We start from the raw sequence: 20,829 nt of genomic DNA, 5'->3' as shown, positions 1-20,829 counted from the left end.
CTATAAAAATGAGAAATGGCAATCTGGAACAATTCGGGCCAGACAAGGACCCCTGATGTACACGGTAGATATTGGTGAAAATGTAATACGACGTCATGCTGACCAACTGGTAGAATCGAGAACAAGGGTCGAACCCATGGTTACGGCAGAGACAACCGTGGAAGAAGTTAGTGAACCTGAAGCATCTACCTCAGAAGTGAATGTACCTGATGATGATGTCCAATCCATAAGAGATCAACTAGATGAGTCACCCCAGCAACGAGAATCAGAGACCCCTGAAAGGCGTTATCCAACTCGGATCAGGAGGCCTCCTCAGAGACTGAATCTTTGAACTGTTTTGCATGAAGTTGTATATATATATATATATATGTTATTATGTTATGTTAAATGGGGATATACACTGTTAAGCTAAAAAGGGAGGATTGTGGTGTATGTAACCTGTTCCACCTTAAGAGAACTACCTTAAGAGATGTACTACTTTCTCTTGGCTGCTGTATACTGTAATACCGGTGGTGACCACACCAGTATATAAACGTTGTGTAGTGATTTGCTGGGCAGTTCAGCCCTGACCTCCGAATAGTAAAGACCTGTTAAAGTTATTCTTGTTGTCTGTGCCCAGTGATTTATAATAAGCATAACTGGGACACACAGACTCAACACCGACAGTGCTGCACTCCCTCAGCACTGCACTGGAGTGTCAGCCTAGATTTCGGTGCTCAAGTCTCTGGAGTGGGACTTGAACCCACAACTTTCTGACTCAGAGGCGAGAGTGCTACCCACTGAGTCACTGGCTGACACTAAAGAACAAGCAGTTCTGATGACAGGTCATCGACCTGAAACGTTTACTCTGTTTCTCTCTCCACAGATGCTGCCTGACCTGCTGAGTATTTCCAGCATTTTCTGTTTTATTAAAGAAACGAGGGAGTGATTGCTGACAGGAGGAATGTTGGATCGTCCTGCACATGCGCACCTCCCTGACAGCTGAGGCGAAACACCGACTCGCCCCCACCTGAGCCGCGCACGCGTACCAGATGTTGCGGTTCCGCATGCACACCTGATGTTCCAACCGCGGGGTTTTGTGCGCTGAGCATGCGCGTTGCGGACCGAACGGGACGGGCGATTGTGGAGCAGGAGGGAGAGCGCGGGGGCCATGAGCACATGTGCGAGACTCAGAGTCAACAGAGCGCTTTCTGGAGCTCTGGGGCTTGTGGGTATTTCAGCCGCCATTACTGCTGATCCTTTCAACCAACCTGTGCAGCAGCCAGGGCCTGAAAATCAGCTTCACTGCCCCTAGGTTCGGAAAGGGGAAAATTAAACAGCAGTTTGCCTCTGATCCTTTTCTGATCTCAATTTACAGGGTTACAGAAGTGGAGCAGTTACAGGCAGGAAGCTCAGACCAAACATCACGTCAAGATCTGACAAAGTCGCTCGATTCACCAGGACCTGAATATCATTGGCCTTTGCACATGGAAGGAGAAAGCAGCGATCGCAGAAATGACAAACCGCACACATGTTCGGTGTGTGGACGCGGATTCAGCCAATCGCCTGACCTGGTGAGACACATGCACCGTCACACCGGGGAGAAACCGGGTAAAGATGGGGACGGTGGGAATGGATTCAGTTCCCCGTCTGCAATAGAAGTTCAATGGCGCAGCCGCACCAGGGACTGTCCGTTCACCTGCTCCGTGTGTGGAAAGGGATTTGTTTGTTCATCCCACCTGCAAATACACCAGCTTGTTCACACTGACGAGAAACCATTTCAGTATTCTGACTGTGGGAAGAGCTTTAAAAGCTCCGGGGATCTGAAGGAACACCAGCTTCTTCACACTGGCGAGAGACCATTTCACTGTCCTGACTGTGGGAAGAGCTTTAAAAGCTCTAGGGATCTGAAGAGACACCAGCTTGTTCACACTGATGAGAGAACCTTTAAATGTTCTGAGTGTGGGAAGAGTTTTAAAATCCCCTGGGAACTCAAGCAACACCAGCAAGTTCACACTGGGGAGAGATTGTTCACCTGCTTCGTGTGTGGGAAGGGATTCACCCGGTCCTCCAACCTACTGACACATCAGCGGGTTCACACTGGAGAGAACCCCTTTAAATGTTCTGACTGTGGGAAGAGCTTTAATCGCTCTGGGGATCTGAAGAGACACTGGCTCCTCCACACTGGGGAGAGACCATTCACCTGCTCCGTGTGTGGGAAGGGATTCACTCAGTCATCCCACCTGCTGACACATCAACGCCTCCATACTGGGGAGGGGAAATTCATCTGCTCTGAATGTGGGAAGGGATTCATTGAATCATCCACCCTGCAGAGATGGTGTGGAGATGCCGGAGTTGGACTGGGGTGGACAAATGTGAGAAGTCACACAACACCAGGTTATAGTCCAACAGCTTTATTTGAAGTCACAAGCTTTCGGAGCGCTGCTCCTTCATCAGGTGAAGTGGAGAGATGCATAAAGACACAGCTTATATAGTCAGAAATTAATGTCAGATGTTTACAGGTAATCTTTCTAACTGCCATTTATCACACCTCGGCAGAGAGATAATCACAGCAATCAAAGGTGTGAATGGTGTCCAAACAGGTCAGTCAGGAAAACATTACATCAAAGAACAATGAGGTGGGGTCACAAGGGGTCAAATATTGCAGATGCTGGGGTCTGTGTGAAAAACAAAAAAACAGACAAAAAACATTTTTTTTGTTGGAAATCACAGCAGGTCCGGCCGCATCTGTGTAGAGAGAACAAGCCAATGACGACTCGAGTCTGGATGACCCTACATCAGGTGGGGTTACATGTAGCGTGACATGAACCCAAGATCCCGGTTCAGGCCGTCCTCATGGGTGCGGAACTTGGCTATCAGTTTCTGCTCAACGATTTTGTGTTGTCGTGTGTCTCGAAGGCCGCCTTGGAGAATGCTTACCCGAAGATCGGAGGCTGAATGTCCTTGACTGCTGAAGTGTTCCCCGACTGGGAGGGAACACTCCTGCCTGGCGATTGCTGCGCAGTGTCCATTCATCTGTTGTCGCAGTGTCTGCATGGTCTTGCCGATGTACCATGCCCCGGGGCATCCTTTCCTGCAACGTATGAGGTAGACAACGTTGGCCGAGTCACATGAGTATGTACCATGTACCTGGTGGGTGGTGTCCTCACGTGTGATGATTGTATCTGTGTTGATGATCTGGCATGTCTTGCAGAGGTTGCTGTGGCAGGGTTGTGTGGTGTCGCGGTTGCTGTTCTCCTGAAAGCTGGGTAATTTGCTGCGAACGATAGTCTGTTTGAGGTTAGGCGGCTGTTTGAAGGCGAGTAGTGGAGGCGTGGGGATGGCCTTAGCGAGGTGTTCATCATCATCAATGACATGTTGAAGGCTGCGAAGAACATGGCGTAGTTTCTCTGCTCCGGGGAAGTACTGGACGATGAAGGATACTCTGTTGGTTGTGTCCCATGTTTGTCTTCTGAGAAGGTCTATACGATTTTTCACTGTGGCCCGTCAGAACTGTCGATCGACAAGTCGAGCATCATATCCCATTCTTACGAGGGCGTCTTTCAGCGTCTGTAGGTGTCCATCGCGTTCCTCCTCATCTGAGCAGATCCTGTGTATTCGCAGGGCTTGTCCATAGGGGTTGGCTTCTTTAACATGGTTAGGGTGGAAGCTGGAGAAGTGGAGCATCGTGAGGTTGTCCGTGGGCTTGCGGTAGAGTGAAGTGCTGAGGTGTCCATCTTTGATGGAGATTCGTGTGTCCAAGAATGAAACCGATTCTGAGGAGTAGTCCATGGTGAGTTTGATGGTGGGATGGAACTTGTTGATGTTGTCATGTAGTCTTTTCAGTGATTCTTCACCATGGGTCCATAGGAAGAAAATGTCGTCGATGTATCTGGTGTATAGCATTGGTTGGAGGTGCTGTGCAGCGAAGAAGTCTTGCTCGAACTTGTGCATGAAGATGTTGGCGTACTGGGGTGCGAATTTGGTCCCCATGGCTGTTCCATGTGTTTGGGTAAAGAACTGGTTGTCAAAGGTGAAGACATTGTGGTCAAGGATGAAGCGGATGAGTTGTAGGATGGCGTCTGGAGATTGGCTGTTGTTGGTGTTGAGTACTGAGGCTGTCGCAGCGATGCCGTCATCGTGGGGGATACTGGTGTAGAGTGCCGAGATGTCCATCGTGGCGAGGAGTGTTCCTGGTTCAACTGGTCCGTGGGTGCTGAGTTTCTGTAAGAAGTCTGTAGTGTCGCGACAGAAGCTGGGGGTTCCCTGTACAATGGGTTTCAGGATGCCCTCAACGTATCCAGAGAGGTTCTCACACAGGGTTCCGTTGCCTGATATGATAGGACGTCCAGGTGTGTTGGCTTTGTGTATCTTTGGGAGGCAGTAGAAGTCTCCCATGTGGGGAGTACATGGGATGAGAGCGCGTAGGATGCTTTGAAGGTCTGGATCGAAGGTCTTGATCAGTCTGTTGAGTTGGTGGGTGTGTTCTTTGGTCGGATCTGTGGGTAACTGTCTGTAGTGTTCCTGGTTGTACAGTTGTCGGTATGCTTCTTTGCAATAGTCCGTTCTGTTTGACGATGGCTCCTCCTTTGTCTGCTGGTTTGACGACGATGTTGCGGTTGGTCTTGAGAGCGTGGATGGCATTGCGTTGTGCTCGGGTGACATTCTGGACTGTCTTGTGAGTGCGGCTGATGAATCTGGCATTGATGCATCTCCTGACAGCTTGAGCATACATGTCAAGCTTAGGGCAGCGACCCTCCAGAGGGATCTAATTTGACTCTTTCTTCTTCGGTTGCTGCACTGCGGATCCCTCTGTCTGCTGTTCCGGATCATTGATTGTCTCATTGGGTTCGCTGCTGACATCTTAGGGAACACTTCAACAGTCAAGGACATTCAGCCTCCGATCTTCGGGTAAGCATTCTCCAAGGCGGCCTTCGAGACACACGACAACGCAAAATCGTCGAGCAGAAACTGATAGCCAAGTTCCGCACCCATGAGGACGGCCTGAACTGGGATCTTGGGTTCATGTCACACTACATGTAACCCCACCTGATGTAGGGTCATCCAGACTCGAGTCATCGTTGGCTTGTTCTCTCCACACAGATGCAGCCGGACCTGCTGTGATTTCCAACAAAAAAATAAATGTTTTTTGTCTGTTTTTTTGTTTTTCACACAGACCCTGCATCTGCAACATTTGACCCCTTGTGACCCCACCTCATTGTTCTTTGATGTAATGTTTTCCTGACTGACCTGTTTGGACACCATTCACACCTTTGATTGCTGTGATTATCTCTCTGCCGAGGTGTGATAAATGGCAGTTAGAAAGATTACCTGTAAACATCTGACATTAAACTCTGACTATATAAGCTGTGTCTTTATGCATCTCTCCACTTCACCTGATGAAGGAGCAGCGCTCCGAAAGCTTGTGACTTCAAATAAAGCTGTTGGACTATCACCTGGTGTTGTGTGACTTCTTACATTTACCCTGCAGAGACACCAGCGAGTTCACACTGATGAGAGACCCTTCAAATGTTCTGACTGTGGGAAGAGCTTTAAAAGATCCGGGGGTTTGAAGGGACACCAGCGAGTTCACACTAACGAGAGACCCTTTAAATGTTCTGACTGTGGGAAGAGATTTAAAAGCTCCGGGGATCTGAAGAGACATCGGCTCCTCCACACTGGTGAGAGGCCGTTCACCTGCTCTGTGTGTGGGAAGGGATTCACTGAGTCATCCACCCTCCGGTCACACCAGCGATTTCACACTGACGAGAGACCCTTTAAATGTTCTGACTGTGGGAAGAGCTTTAAAAGCTCTAAGAACCTTTAGAGACACCAGCGTCTTCACACTGATCATCGAATCTAACAGCACAGAAGGAGGTGATTCGGCCCATCGTGTCTTTGAAAGAGCTGTCCAAATTAGTCCCAAACCCCAGCTTTATCCCCAGAACTCTGCAAACTAGTCCTCTTCAAGGACATGTCCAATTACCGTTTGAAAGTTCCTGTGGAACCTGATTCCAGCATCGTTTCAGATGGTGCATTCCAGATCTTAAAAGGTTGCTGCACACGATAAGAGCTCACGGGTTTGGGGGTAATATATTAGCATGGATAGAGGATTGGCAAACTAACAGAAAACAGAGTCGGGATAAATGGGTCATTTTCCGGTTGGCAAACTGTAAGAAAAACAAAAAAGCAAATTATTATTTAAATGATTACAGTTGTGATTACAAAATACTGCAGTACAGAGGGACCTGGGGTCCTTGTTCATGAAACACAAAAAGTTAGCATGCAGGTACAGCAAGTAATCAGGAAGGCAAATGAAATGTTGGCCTTTATTGCAAGGGGGCTGGAGTATAAAAGCAGGGAAATCCTGCTACAACTGTACAGGGTATTGGTGAGACCACACCTGGAGTACTGCGTACAGTTTTGGTCTCCTTATTTAAGGAAGGATATACTTGCATTGGAGGCAGTTCAGAGAAGGTTCACGAGGTTGATTCCAGAGATGAGGGGGTTGACTTATGAAGAAAGGTTGAGCAGGTTGGACCTATACTCATTGGAGTTTAGAAGAATGAGAGGTGATCTTATTGAAACATATAAGATACTGAGGGGGCTCGGCAAGGTGGATGCAGAGAGGATGTTTCCCCTCGTGGGGAAATCTAGAACTCGGGGGCACAGTTTCAGAATAAAGGGTCGTCCTTTTAGAACTGAGATGAGAAGGAATTTTTTCTCTCAGAGGGTCGTAAATCTGTGGAGTTCTCTGCCCCAGAGAGCTGTGGAGGCCGGGTCATTGAATATATTTAAGGTGGAGAGAGACAGATTTTTGAACAATAAGGGAGTGAAGGGTTATGGGGAGCGGGCAGGGAAATGGAGCTGAGCCCAAGATCAGATCAGCCATGATCTCATTAAATGGCGGAGCAGGCTCGAGGGGCCAAGTGGCCGACTCCTGCTCCTATTTCTTATGTTCTTATAATGAGCTCCTATTTGGTCCCTAATCGGTCCCACCATTCCTTTAACTATCCTTTTACTTTTCATATGTTTATAGAAGATTTTTGGGTTCCCTTTTATGTTACCCGCTAATCTTTTCTCATATTGTCTCTTTGCCCTTCTTATATCCTGTTTCAATTTCCCCCGCACTCTCTGTATTCTGCCTGGTTTTTGACTGTATTCTGTACCTGACATTTGTCGTAAACCTCCTTTTTCTGTTTTACTTTAACCTCTCTATCCTTTGTCATCGGGAGCTCTAGCTTTGGATGGCCCATCTTTCCTCCTTATGGGAATATGCTTGGTTTGTACTCGAACTATCTCAGCCCTGAAGGCCTGCCGTTGGTCATTCACTGTTTTCCTGGACAATCTTTGTTTCCAGTCCACCTGTGCTCGATCCCTTCGCTAATCACTGAAATTGGCTCTCTTCCAGCTGGGTATTTTCACCATTGATTTTTCTTTGCCCCTTTCCATAACTACTTTAAACCTACTGATACTGTGATCACTGTTAACCAGATCCCTCCTGCCCCAGAACCGATGAGAGACCCTTTAAATGTTCTGACTGTGTAAAGCGGTTTCAGAGTTCATCCAACCTGCTGAGTCACCAGCGAGTTCGCACAGATCCTCAAAGACAGGAAGATGTTTTAGAAAGGCTGGTGGCACTAAAAGTTTGCAACCATCTCAGAGTAGTGTCCCTTTAATTACAATCTCACAGAACAAGAAGAATCACTGTCCCTTTAACTACCACAAATCCCTGTGTGGAGGAGAGGGGAGATACAGTCTGTCCCAGTAACTGTCGCAGAACAGAATTAGCGACCCTGTCCCATAAGGGCTTGACCCTCCCCCACTCCCTGCTTTTCCTCAAGTGTCTCATTCTTAAAATTCTCATCCTTGTTTTCAAATCCCTCCGTGGCCCCGCCCTCCCTATCTCTGTAATCTCTTCCAGCCCCTACAACCTTCCGAGATATTTGCGCTTCTCTAATTCCGGCCTCTTGAGCATCCCTGATTTTTATCGCTCCAGCATTGGTGGCCATGCCTTCAGCTGCCTGGGCCCTAAGCTCTGGAATTCCTTCCCTAAACCTCTCCATCTCTCTACCTCTCTCTCCTTCTTTAAGATGCTCCTTAAAACCTACCTCTTTGACCAAATTTTTGGTCATCTGCCCGAATATCTCCTTATGTGGCTCGGTGTCAAATTTTGTTTTACAACGATCCTGTGAAGAGCCTTGGGATGTTTTACTACATTAAATGCGCTTTATAAATACAAGTGGTTGTTGTTGTTTCCTGAATCTAATAATAAATTCTCCAGAGGGAAAAAAGCTTGTACTTATGCTCCCAAATATTAAAAAGTTTATTCTTCAGAAGCACAAGGTTTATCTGCTTTTATTGATGAATTTAAAAGTCTCTATTAAAACCTGAGCCAGTGTGTTGTGAGACAAAGAGCCTTGTGTCCAATAAGGGGAATAAAGGCCCACAGCCTCCCCTGGCCCCGGGCCCTGAACAAGGGACTGGAGAAACAACAGAAAATGCTGGAAAAACTCAGCAGGTCAGGCAACATCCGTGGAGAGAAATTATAGTCGATGTTTCGGGTCGAAACCCTTTTTCAAAACTGGAAAGGAAATGAAATAGATCGAAGGCAGGGCTGTGATACAACAAAAGAACTAAAAGAGACATTAAGAGCTATTCAAAACCAGACGAGATGGTAATAGGACAGTGGAGACAAAAGACGGCTCAGATTAGGTGTGAAGTGTACCGGCAGGATAAGAGACAGCTGCCATGTGGGGGAGAGAAAAATAAGGAAAGTGGGGGGAAGGGAAGACCCAAAACAAAGGCGTGGATAAAAATATAAGTAAAAATGTAATAGGGGCCGAGGTTATGATCTGAAATTGTTGAACTCGATATTGAGTCCGGAAGGCTGCAGAGTGCCTAATCGGAAGATGAGGTGCTGTTCCTCGAGTTTATGTTGAGCTTCCGTGGAACAATACAAGAGGCCAAGGACGGTGAGGTCCGAGTGGGAATGGAGCGGTGAATTAAAATGACAGGTGACCGGAAGCTCGGGGTCACCCTTACAGACTGAACGGAGGTGTTCCGCAAAGCGGTCATCCAATCTGCGTTTGGTCTCCCCAATGTAGAGGAGACTGCATCATGAGCAGCGAATACAGTATACTAGATTGCAAGAAGTACAAGTAAATCGCTGTTTCACCTGGATGTGGTGTTTGGGGCCCTGGACAGTGGGAAGGGGGGAGGTATAGGGGCAGGTGTTACATCTCCTGCGCTTGCACGGGAAGGTGCCAGGTGAAGGGGAAGGGCTGTTGGGGGTGATAGAGGAGTGGACTAGGGTGTCTCAGAGGGAGCGGTCCCTACGGAATGCTGAAAGGGGAGGTGAGGGGAAGATGTGTTTGGTGGTGGGATCACTTTGGAGGAAGCAGAAATGGCGGAGGATGATCCGTTGAATGTGGAGGCTGGTGGGGTGAAAGGTGAGGACAAGGGGAACCCTATCGTGGTTCCGGGAGGGAGGGGCAGGGGTGAGGGCAGAAGTGCGGGAGATAGAACGGACACGGTCGAGGGCCGTGTCAACCACGGTAGAGGGGAATCCTCGGTTGAGGAAAAAGGAAGACATGTCGGAAGCACTGGTGTGGAAGGTGGCATCATTGGAGCAGATACGGCGGAGATGGAGAAACTGGAAGAATGGAATAGGGTCCTTACAGGAGGCGGGGTGGGAGGCAGTGTAGTCCAGGTAGCTGTGGGAGTCAGTGGGCTTGTAGTGAATATTGGTCGATAACCTATCCCCAGAGATGGAGACGGAGAAGTCGAGGGAGGGAAGGGAAGAGTCAGAGATGGACCATGTGAAGGTGAGGGAAGGGTGGAAATTGGAGGCAAAGTGAATGAAATTGTCTAATTCGGGAGCAGGAAACAGCACCAATACAGTCATCAATGTATCGGAAAAAGAAGTGAGGGAGGGGACCTGAGTAGGACTGGAACAAAGAGTGTTCCACATATCCCACGAAAAGGCAGGCATAGCTAGGACCCATGCGGGTACCCATTGCAATACCTTTGATTTGGAGGAAATGAGTGGAGTTAAAGGAGAAGTTGTTCAATGTGAGAACAAATTCAGCCAGGCGGAGGAGGGTGGTGGTGGATGGGGACTGGTCGGGCCTCTGTTCAAGGAAGAAGTGGAGCGCCCTCAGGCCATCCTGGTGGGGGATGGAGGTGTAGAGGGATTGTAAGTCCATGGTGAAAAGGAAGCGGTTGGGGCCAGGAAACTGGAAACTGTTAAAGTGGCGGAGGGTGTCCGAAGAGTCGTGGATGTAGGTGGGAAGAGACTGGACAAGGGGAGAAAAGATAGAGTCGAGATAGGAAGAGATAAGTTCCGTGGGGCAAGAACAGGCTGAAACGATGGGTCTACCAGGGCAGTCCTGTTTGTGGATCTTGGGAAGGAGGTAGAAGCGGGCTGTGCGGGGTTGGGGAACTATGAGGTTGGTGGCCGCGGGGGGAAGATTGCCAGAGGAGATGAAGTCAGTGACAGTCTTGGAAACGGTGGTTTGATGTTCGGTAGTGGGGTCATAGTCCAGGTGGAGGTAGGAGGAGGTGTCGGAGAGTTGGCGTTCAGCTTCCGCTAGGTAGAGGTCAGTTCGCCAAACAACAACAGCACCACCCTTGTCAGCGGGTTTAATGACAATGTTAGGGTTGGATCTAAGAGAATGGAGTGCTGCAAGTTCAGAGGGAGGTAGGTTGGAGTGAGTGAGGGGAGCAGAGAAATGGAGACGGCCGATGTCACGGCGGCAGTTAGCGATGAAAAGATCTAGAGAGGGTAAGAGGCCAGGGGGAGGGGTCCAGGTAGAACGGGAATTCTGAAAGCGGGAGAAAGGGTCAGTCGTGCGGGGGGAAGAATCCTGGCCAGTGAAGTGGGCACAGAGACGAAGGCGGCGGAAAAAGAGTTCAACAACTTGACGAGCTCGAAATTCATTGAGGTGGGGGTGTAAGGGGATGAAGCTCAGGCCTTTGCTGAGGACTGATCGTTCGGGGTCAGAGAGTGGAAGGTCAGAGGGGATAGTGAAAATGCGGCAGGGGGTGAGATTGGGAGAAGGGGGGTCAGAGGAAAGTGAAGGGGAAGAAGGTTCCGGAGGGGCGTTGGTGTCCAAGAGTTGATGAAGCTTGTGATCCTTGACATCGGAAAGGAAGAAAAAAAGTTTCTGTTGAAGCGTCGGATGAGTCGAAGGATGAAATGGAACTGTGGACCCGGACAGCTTTGAGATAGAGTGGGCAGGTGTTGCTGAAGAGAGAGGTCGAGAGTGTTCATGTGGCGTCGCATGGCGTTGAGCGTGGATCTCAGGATGCGTTGAGAGCAGTAATTCGAGGAACGATGAATATCTTGGAGATATTTGTAATCCTGGGTGGATCCGAAACATGAAGGGTGGAAGTTTAGTTGGAATCCACGTGGAATAAGTCGGAACCGGAGACAGTTGCTGAGGAAAATTATGTGGCTGTGAAACCGAGTCTTGGCAGATGCCTGATCAAACACGAGAAGGGAAACTGAAAGTAATGAAGATGAACAAGGTTGAATAGACAAACGGAAATCCCGTCGAAGGGACTGGAGAAACTCGCTGCCCTGCGGATCAGACAATCAGCCGGCGCTAGTCCCACCCCTCGTGCTCCCCGATTGGTTGGAGGACACGCCGCCGGCTCGCTCCTCCAGCCCCGCCCCGCTCGCTCCCTATTGGTCAGAAGCTCCCCTCAATCAGGCCGTGGGCCCGGGTCACGTGTCCCTCACCGACTTTACTGAGAAAGCTTCACGCGGTCGCCGGGCGAAGCTGCAGGTCGGCGGGAGCGGGGTCGAGAGATTAATAAACTGCGGGTAGGTCACGCTGCAGGGTTTATAAAGTTGGAAAACGACCTCAGGCCCAAATGAGATCCAGCGGCCGAATGGGTTCTGCCGGACGGCAGCTGTGAGGCTTTTTCTCGTTGACAGGCCCGGGTTAGGCGCCGCCATCTTGGTGGAGGAAAGACAGACCTGTTGCCCCTGCAGCACGGCGCATGCGTGGCCATCTTGGTACAGGAATAGCGAGTGGGCGGGTCTTCAGGGTCCCAGTGACCAGGAGAGACAATCATTGACTCATTGATTTTATTCTCACTCTGCACACAGCGGGTGTAGAACTGAACCCAACCAGAGTAGAGGGAGGGGGAAAACTGGGAGTGCAGGAAAGAAATGTTGGAGATGGTGCGATGGGTTTGGATTTCAGCACAGGGAGGAGGGAGAGTGTGTGGGATGGGGATTTACAGCTTTGGGGGAACAAGAGAGGAAAGAATGTTCCATAGAAACTAGAATTGTCTGTTCTGAATTTCTATCCTTTACTTACAGTGATGACTTTTGTAAACACCTTTTACAGGGTGTTAGAAGGAGAGGATTTACAGACAGGAAACTCAAACCAAACATCACAACAAGATCTGACAGAGTCACTCAATTCATCAGGACCTGAATATCATCAGCCTTTTTCTCTGTTCTGTCTGTGGGAAAAGATTTCAAACATCAGTGTGACTGGAAAAGCACAAAGACACACACACCCGAGTGAGAGTGTTCCAGTGCACTGACTGTAGAAAGAGCTTTAACCAGTTACACAGCCTGAAAAATCATTGCACCATTCACAGCGGGGAGAAACCGTACACGTGTTCTGTGTGTGGACGCGGCTTCAACCGATCATCCAACCTGGAGGGACACAAGGACACCCGCACCACAACGAAACCGTGGAAATGTGGGGACAGTGGAAAGGGATTCCATTGCCCATCCCACCTGGAAACTCATTGACGCACTCACACTGGGGAGAGGCCTTTCACCAGCTCCGCATGTGGGAAGGGATTCGCTCAATCATCCTACCTGATCAGACATCAGCGAGTTCACACTGGAGAAAAACCGTTCTCCTGCTCCGTGTGTGGAAATGGATTCACTCAGTCAACCACACTGCTGAGACACCAGCGAGTTCACACTGGGGAGAGACCGTTCACCTGCTCCGTGTGTGGGAAGAGATTCACTCAGTCATCCACCCTGCGGAAACACCAGCTTGTTCACTCTGATAAGAAACCTTTTAAATGTTCTAAGTGTGAGCTGAGCTTCAAAAGTGCAAGTCGTCTGCTGAGACACCAACACACTCACACCAGGGAGAGGCCGTTCACCTGCTTCGTGTGTGGGACGGGATTCATTAATTCATCCAACCTGCTGACACACCAGTTAGTTCACACTGACGAGAGACCTTTTTAAATGCTTGGACTGTGGGAAGGGCTATAAAAGTTCCAGGGAACTGACATTCCATCAGCGTGTTCACACTGATGAGAGACCGTTCAGGTGCTCTCACTGCGGGACTGGATTCAGGCGATCATCTGAACTCACTGTACACCAGGGCACCCGCACTGGAGAGAGGACGTTCACCTGCTCCGTGTGTGGGATGGGATTCACTCAGTCATCCACCCTGCTGAAACACCAGCGAGTTCACACTGATGAGAGACCTTTTAAATGTTCTGACTAGGAGAAGAGCTTTAAAAGCAAAAGGAAACTGATACACACATGAACGCACTCACACTGGGGATTGGCCGTTCACCTGCTCCGTGTGTGGGTAGGGATTCACTCAGTCATCCACCCTGCTGAGATGCCAGCGAGTTCACACTGGGGAGAGGCCGTTCACCTGCTCCGTGTGTGGGAAGGGATTCACTCAGTCATCCACCCTGCTGAGACACCAGCGAGCTGCTGTTAATCACATCCAGGACTGAACCATGTTCATTCTGACAGTTGGGGTTTATTTCTGATGAGGTTAATGACCCCTATAACTGGGCTGGAGTTTAATATTCTGGATATGTGTCAAATAAATCAGCTTTGTTTTCAATGCATTTTTGTAGATTTTTGTCTTCTCACCTGAGTGTTTAGCATCACCTGGCTGGAGCTCAGAAAGGACAATCTGGGGGAGGATCGTACGCTGGGAACAGAACTTCAGCCTGGGCACAGTCCTTCAGGGTCACACTGAGAGGGGCAAACAGCACTTTGGACTTTCTCGTCTCTCTTCACTGACAGCAAATTCCCCATGCGGGTTAATTTTGAGGCGTGTAAGAAATATGTCCCAGCCGCTCTCTTCCATGGTTCAGAGCTCCTAGACATGGAGCAGAAGGCTCCTTTACAACTGTGTTTAGAGTCAGGAAGAACGGCGAATGCTGGAACTGTGCTGTCAAATCAGAGATTGGGGTCAAACTGCGGTCAGTTCCTGACTGAAAGTGAAACATATGAGCGCCTCATGACTCTTCGGCTCACCCTAGCCCAGAACCAGTGTGCTTCGGTCATCAGTGCGTACACCCCAACACTGACACCCTAGCCCGGAACCAGTGTGCTTCGGTCATCAGTGCGTACACCCCAACACTGACACCCTAGCCCGGAACCAGTGTGCTACGGTCATCAGTGCGTACACCCCAACACTGACACCCTAGCCCAGAACCAGTGTGCTTCGGTCATCAGTGCGTACACCCCAACACTGACACCCTAGCCTGGAACCAGTGTGCTTCGGTCATCAGTGCGTACACCCCAACACTGACACCCTAGCCCAGAACCAGTGTGATTCGGTCATCAGTGTGTACACCCCAACACTGACACCCTAGCCCGGAACCAGTGTGATTCGGTCATCAGTGCGTACACCCCAACACTGACACCCTAGCCCGGAACCAGTGTGCTACGGTCATCAGTGCGTACGCCCCAACACTGACACCCTAGCCCGGAACCAGTGTGATTCGGTCATCAGTGCGTACACCCCAACATTGACACCCTAGCCCAGAACCAGTGTGCTTCGGTCATCAGTGCGTACACCCCAACACTGACACCCTAGCCCAGAACCAGTGTGCTTCGGTCATCAGTGCGTACACCCCAACACTGACACCCTAGCCCGGAACCAGTGTACTACGGTCATCAGTGTGTACACCCCAACACTGACACCCTAGCCCGGAACCAGTGTGCTTCGGTCATCAGTGCGTACACCCCAACACTGACACCCTAGCCCGGAACCAGTGTGATTCGGTCATCAGTGCGTACACCCCAACACTGACACCCTAGCCCGGAACCAGTGTGATTCGGTCATCAGTGTGTACACCCCAACACTGACACCCTAGCCCGGAACCAGTGTGCTTCGGTCATCAGTGCGTACGCCCCAACATTGACACCCTAGCCCGGAACCAGTGCGCTTCGGTCATCAGTGCGTACACCCCAACACTGACACCCTAGCCCAGAACCAGTGTGCTTCGGTCATCAGTGCGTACGCCCCAACACTGACACCCTAGCCCGGAACCAGTGTGCTTCGGTCATCAGTGCGTACACCCCAACACTGACACCCTAGCCCGGAACCAGTGTGCTTCGGTCATCAGTGCGTACACCCCAACACTGACACCCTAGCCCGGAACCAGTGTGCTACGGTCATCAGTGCGTACACCCCAACACTGACACCCTAGCCTGGAACCAGTGTGCTTCGGTCATCAGTGTGTACACCCCAACACTGACACCCTAGCCCGGAACCAGTGTGCTACGGTCATCAGTGCGTACACCCCAACACTGACACCCTAGCCCGGAACCAGTGTGCTACGGTCATCAGTGTGTACACCCCAACACTGACACCCTAGCCCGGAACCAGTGCGCTACGGTCATCAGTGCGTAGACCCCAACACTGACACCCTAGCCCAGAACCAGTGTGCTATGGTCATCAGTGCGTACGCCCCAACACTGACACCTTAGCCCAGAACCAGTGTGCTACGGTCATCAGTGCGTACACCCCAACATTGACACCCTAGCCCGGAACCAGTGCGCTTCGGTCATCAGTGCGTACACCCCAACACTGACACCATAGCCCGGAACCAGTGTGCTATGGTCATCAGTGCGTACGCCCCAACACTGACACCCTAGCCCAGAACCAGTGTGATTCGGTCATCAGTGCGTACGCCCCAACACTGACACCCTAGCCCAGAACAAGTGTGATTCGGTCATCAGTGCGTACACCCCAACACTGACACCCTAGCCCGGAACCAGTGTGCTACGGTCATCAGTGCGTACACCCCAACACTGACACCCTAGCCCGGAACCAGTGTGCTACGGTCATCAGTGCGTACACCCCAACACTGACACCATAGCCCGGAACCAGTGTGCTATGGTCATCAGTGCGTACGCCCCAACGCTGACACCCTAGCCCAGAACCAGTGTGCTTCGGTCATCAGTGCGTACACCCCAACACTGACACCCTAGCCCAGAACCAGTGTGCTTCGGTCATCAGTGCGTACACCCCAACACTGACACCCTAGCCCAGAACCAGTGTGCTTCGGTCATCAGTGCGTACACCCCAACACTGACACCCTAGCCCGGAACCAGTGTGCTTCGGTCATCAGTGTGTACACCCCAACACTGGCACCCTAGCCCGGAACCAGTGTGCTTCGGTCATCAGTGTGTACACCCCAACACTGGCACCCTAGCCCGGAACCAGTGTGCTACGGTCATCAGTGCGTACACCCCAACACTGACACCCTAGCCCAGAACCAGTGTGCTTCGGTCATCAGTGCGTACACCCCAACACTGACACCCTAGCCCAGAACCAGTGTGCTTCGGTCATCAGTGCGTACACCCCAACACTGACACCCTAGCCCGGAACCATTGTGCTTCGGTCATCAGTGCGTACGCCCCAACACTGACACCCTAGCCCGGAACCAGTGTGCTACGGTCATCAGTGCGTACACCCCAACACTGACACCCTAGCCCGGAACCAGTGTGCTACGGTCATCAGTGCGTACACCTCAACACTGACACCCTAGCCCAGAACCAGTGTGCTACGGTCATCAGTGCGTACACCCCAACACTGACACCCTAGCCCAGAACCAGTGTGCTACGGTCATCAGTGCGTACACCCCAACACTGACACCCTAGCCCAGAACCAGTGTACTACGGTCATCAGTGCGTACACCCCAACACTGACACCCTAGCCCAGAACCAGTGTGCTACGGTCATCAGTGCGTACACCCCAACACTGACACCCTAGCCCAGAACCAGTGTGCTACGGTCATCAGTGCGTACACCCCAACACTGACACCCTAGCCCAGAACCAGTGTGCTTCGGTCATCAGTGCGTACACCCCAACACTGACACCCTAGCCCAGAACCAGTGTACTATGGTCATCAGTGCGTACACCCCAACACTGACACCCTAGCCCAGAACCAGTGTGCTTCGGTCATCAGTGCGTACGCCCCAACACTGACACCCTAGCCCAGAACCAGTGTGCTATGGTCATCAGTGCGTACACCCCAACACTGACACCCTAGCCCAGAACCAGTGTGATTCGGTCATCAGTGCGTACACCCCAACACTGACACACTAGCCCAGAACCAGTGTGCTTCGGTCATCAGTGCGTACACCCCAACACTGACACCCTAGCCCAGAACCAGTGTGCTACGGTCATCAGTGCGTACACCCCAACACTGACACCCTAGCCCGGAACCAGTGTGCTTCGGTCATCAGTGCGTACACCCCAACACTGACACCCTAGCCCAGAACCAGTGTGCTTCGGTCATCAGTGCGTACACCCCAACACTGACACCCTAGCCCGGAACCAGTGTGCTACGGTCATCAGTGCGTACACCCCAACACTGACACCCTAGCCCGGAACCAGTGTGCTACGGTCATCAGTGCGTACACCCCAACACTGACACCCTAGCCCAGAACCAGTGTGATTCGGTCATCAGTGCGTACACCCCAACACTGACACCCTAGCCCGGAACCAGTGTGCTACGGTCATCAGTGCGTACACCCCAACACTGACACCCTAGCCCGGAACCAGTGTGCTATGGTCATCAGTGCGTACACCCCAACACTGACACCCTAGCCCAGAACCAGTGTGCTACGGTCATCAGTGTGTACACCCCAACACTGACACCCTAGCCCGGAACCAGTGTGCTATGGTCATCAGTGCGTACACCCCAACACTGACACCCTAGCCCGGAACCAGTGTGTGCTTCGGTCATCAGTGCGTACACCCCAACACTGACACCCTAGCCCGGAACCAGTGTGCTTCGGTCATCAGTGCGTACACCCCAACACTGACACCCTAGCCCGGAACCAGTGTGCTACGGTCATCAGTGCGTACACCCCAACACTGACACCCTAGCCCGGAACCAGTGTGCTTCGGTCATCAGTGCGTACACCCCAACACTGGCACCCTAGCCCAGAACCAGTGTGATTCGGTCATCAGTGCGTACACCCCAACACTGACACCCTAGCCCAGAACCAGTGTGCTTCGGTCATCAGTGCGTACACCCCAACACTGACACCCTAGCCCAGAACCAGTGTGATTCGGTCATCAGTGCGTACACCCCAACACTGACACCCTAGCCCAGAACCAGTGTGATTCGGTCATCAGTGCGTACACCCCAACACTGGTACCCTAGCCCGGAACCAGTGTGCTACGGTCATCAGTGCGTACACCCCAACACTGACACCCTAGCCCGGAACCAGTGTGCTTCGGTCATCAGTGTGTACACCCCAACACTGGCACCCTAGCCCGGAACCAGTGTGCTTCGGTCATCAGTGTGTACACCCCAACACTGGCACCCTAGCCCGGAACCAGTGTGCTACGGTCATCAGTGCGTACACCCCAACACTGACACCCTAGCCCAGAACCAGTGTGCTTCGGTCATCAGTGCGTACACCCCAACACTGACACCCTAGCCCAGAACCAGTGTGCTTCGGTCATCAGTGCGTACACCCCAACACTGACACCCTAGCCCGGAACCAGTGTGCTTCGGTCATCAGTGCGTACGCCCCAACACTGACACCCTAGCCCGGAACCAGTGTGCTACGGTCATCAGTGCGTACACCCCAACACTGACACCCTAGCCCGGAACCAGTGTGCTACGGTCATCAGTGCGTACACCTCAACACTGACACCCTAGCCCAGAACCAGTGTGCTACGGTCATCAGTGCGTACACCCCAACACTGACACCCTAGCCCAGAACCAGTGTGCTACGGTCATCAGTGCGTACACCCCAACACTGACACCCTAGCCCAGAACCAGTGTACTACGGTCATCAGTGCGTACACCCCAACACTGACACCCTAGCCCAGAACCAGTGTGCTACGGTCATCAGTGCGTACACCCCAACACTGACACCCTAGCCCAGAACCAGTGTGCTACGGTCATCAGTGCGTACACCCCAACACTGACACCCTAGCCCAGAACCAGTGTGCTTCGGTCATCAGTGCGTACACCCCAACACTGACACCCTAGCCCAGAACCAGTGTACTATGGTCATCAGTGCGTACACCCCAACACTGACACCCTAGCCCAGAACCAGTGTGCTTCGGTCATCAGTGCGTACGCCCCAACACTGACACCCTAGCCCAGAACCAGTGTGCTATGGTCATCAGTGCGTACACCCCAACACTGACACCCTAGCCCAGAACCAGTGTGATTCGGTCATCAGTGCGTACACCCCAACACTGACACACTAGCCCAGAACCAGTGTGCTTCGGTCATCAGTGCGTACACCCCAACACTGACACCCTAGCCCAGAACCAGTGTGCTACGGTCATCAGTGCGTACACCCCAACACTGACACCCTAGCCCGGAACCAGTGTGCTTCGGTCATCAGTGCGTACACCCCAACACTGACACCCTAGCCCAGAACCAGTGTGCTTCGGTCATCAGTGCGTACACCCCAACACTGACACCCTAGCCCGGAACCAGTGTGCTACGGTCATCAGTGCGTACACCCCAACACTGACACCCTAGCCCGGAACCAGTGTGCTACGGTCATCAGTGCGTACACCCCAACACTGACACCCTAGCCCAGAACCAGTGTGATTCGGTCATCAGTACGTACACCCCAACACTGACACCCTAGCCCGGAACCAGTGTGCTACGGTCATCAGTGCGTACACCCCAACACTGACACCCTAGCCCGGAACCAGTGTGCTATGGTCATCAGTGCGTACACCCCAACACTGACACCCTAGCCCAGAACCAGTGTGCTACGGTCATCAGTGTGTACACCCCAACACTGACACCCTAGCCCGGAACCAGTGTGCTATGGTCATCAGTGCGTACACCCCAACACTGACACCCTAGCCCGGAACCAGTGTGTGCTTCGGTCATCAGTGCGTACACCCCAACACTGACACCCTAGCCCGGAACCAGTGTGCTTCGGTCATCAGTGCGTACACCCCAACACTGACACCCTAGCCCGGAACCAGTGTGCTACGGTCATCAGTGCGTACACCCCAACACTGACACCCTAGCCCGGAACCAGTGTGCTTCGGTCATCAGTGCGTACACCCCAACACTGGCACCCTAGCCCAGAACCAGTGTGATTCGGTCATCAGTGCGTACACCCCAACACTGACACCCTAGCCCAGAACCAGTGTGCTTCGGTCATCAGTGCGTACACCCCAACACTGACACCCTAGCCCAGAACCAGTGTGATTCGGTCATCAGTGCGTACACCCCAACACTGACACCCTAGCCCAGAACCAGTGTGATTCGGTCATCAGTGCGTACACCCCAACACTGGTACCCTAGCCCGGAACCAGTGTGCTACGGTCATCAGTGCCTACACCCCAACACTGACACCCTAGCCCGGAACCAGTGTGCTTCGGTCATCAGTGCGTACACCCCAACACTGGCACCCTAGCCCAGAACCAGTGTGATTCGGTCATCAGTGCGTACACCCCAACACTGACACCCTAGCCCAGAACCAGTGTGCTTCGGTCATCAGTGCGTACACCCCAACACTGACACCCTAGCCCAGAACCAGTGTGATTCGGTCATCAGTGCGTACACCCCAACACTGACACCCTAGCCCAGAACCAGTGTGATTCGGTC

The 20,829-nt window shown here is 51.8% G+C and overlaps 1 pseudogene; it reads left to right on the top strand.

The window, feature by feature from the left end:
• The first annotated feature begins 1,596 nt into the window (after window positions 1–1,596).
• LOC147119243 (uncharacterized) lies at window positions 1,597–13,207 on the top strand (annotated as a pseudogene).
• Window positions 13,208–20,829: the final 7,622 nt, after the last annotated feature.

Source organism: Somniosus microcephalus, chromosome 4, assembly GCF_052327205.1.
Source record: "Somniosus microcephalus isolate GS21.2 chromosome 4, FLI_Smic_1.0, whole genome shotgun sequence".
NCBI lineage: Eukaryota > Metazoa > Chordata > Chondrichthyes > Squaliformes > Somniosidae > Somniosus > Somniosus microcephalus.
Note: the sequence above shows the minus strand (reverse complement) of the source record. Positions and strands in the feature narration are given on the sequence as shown.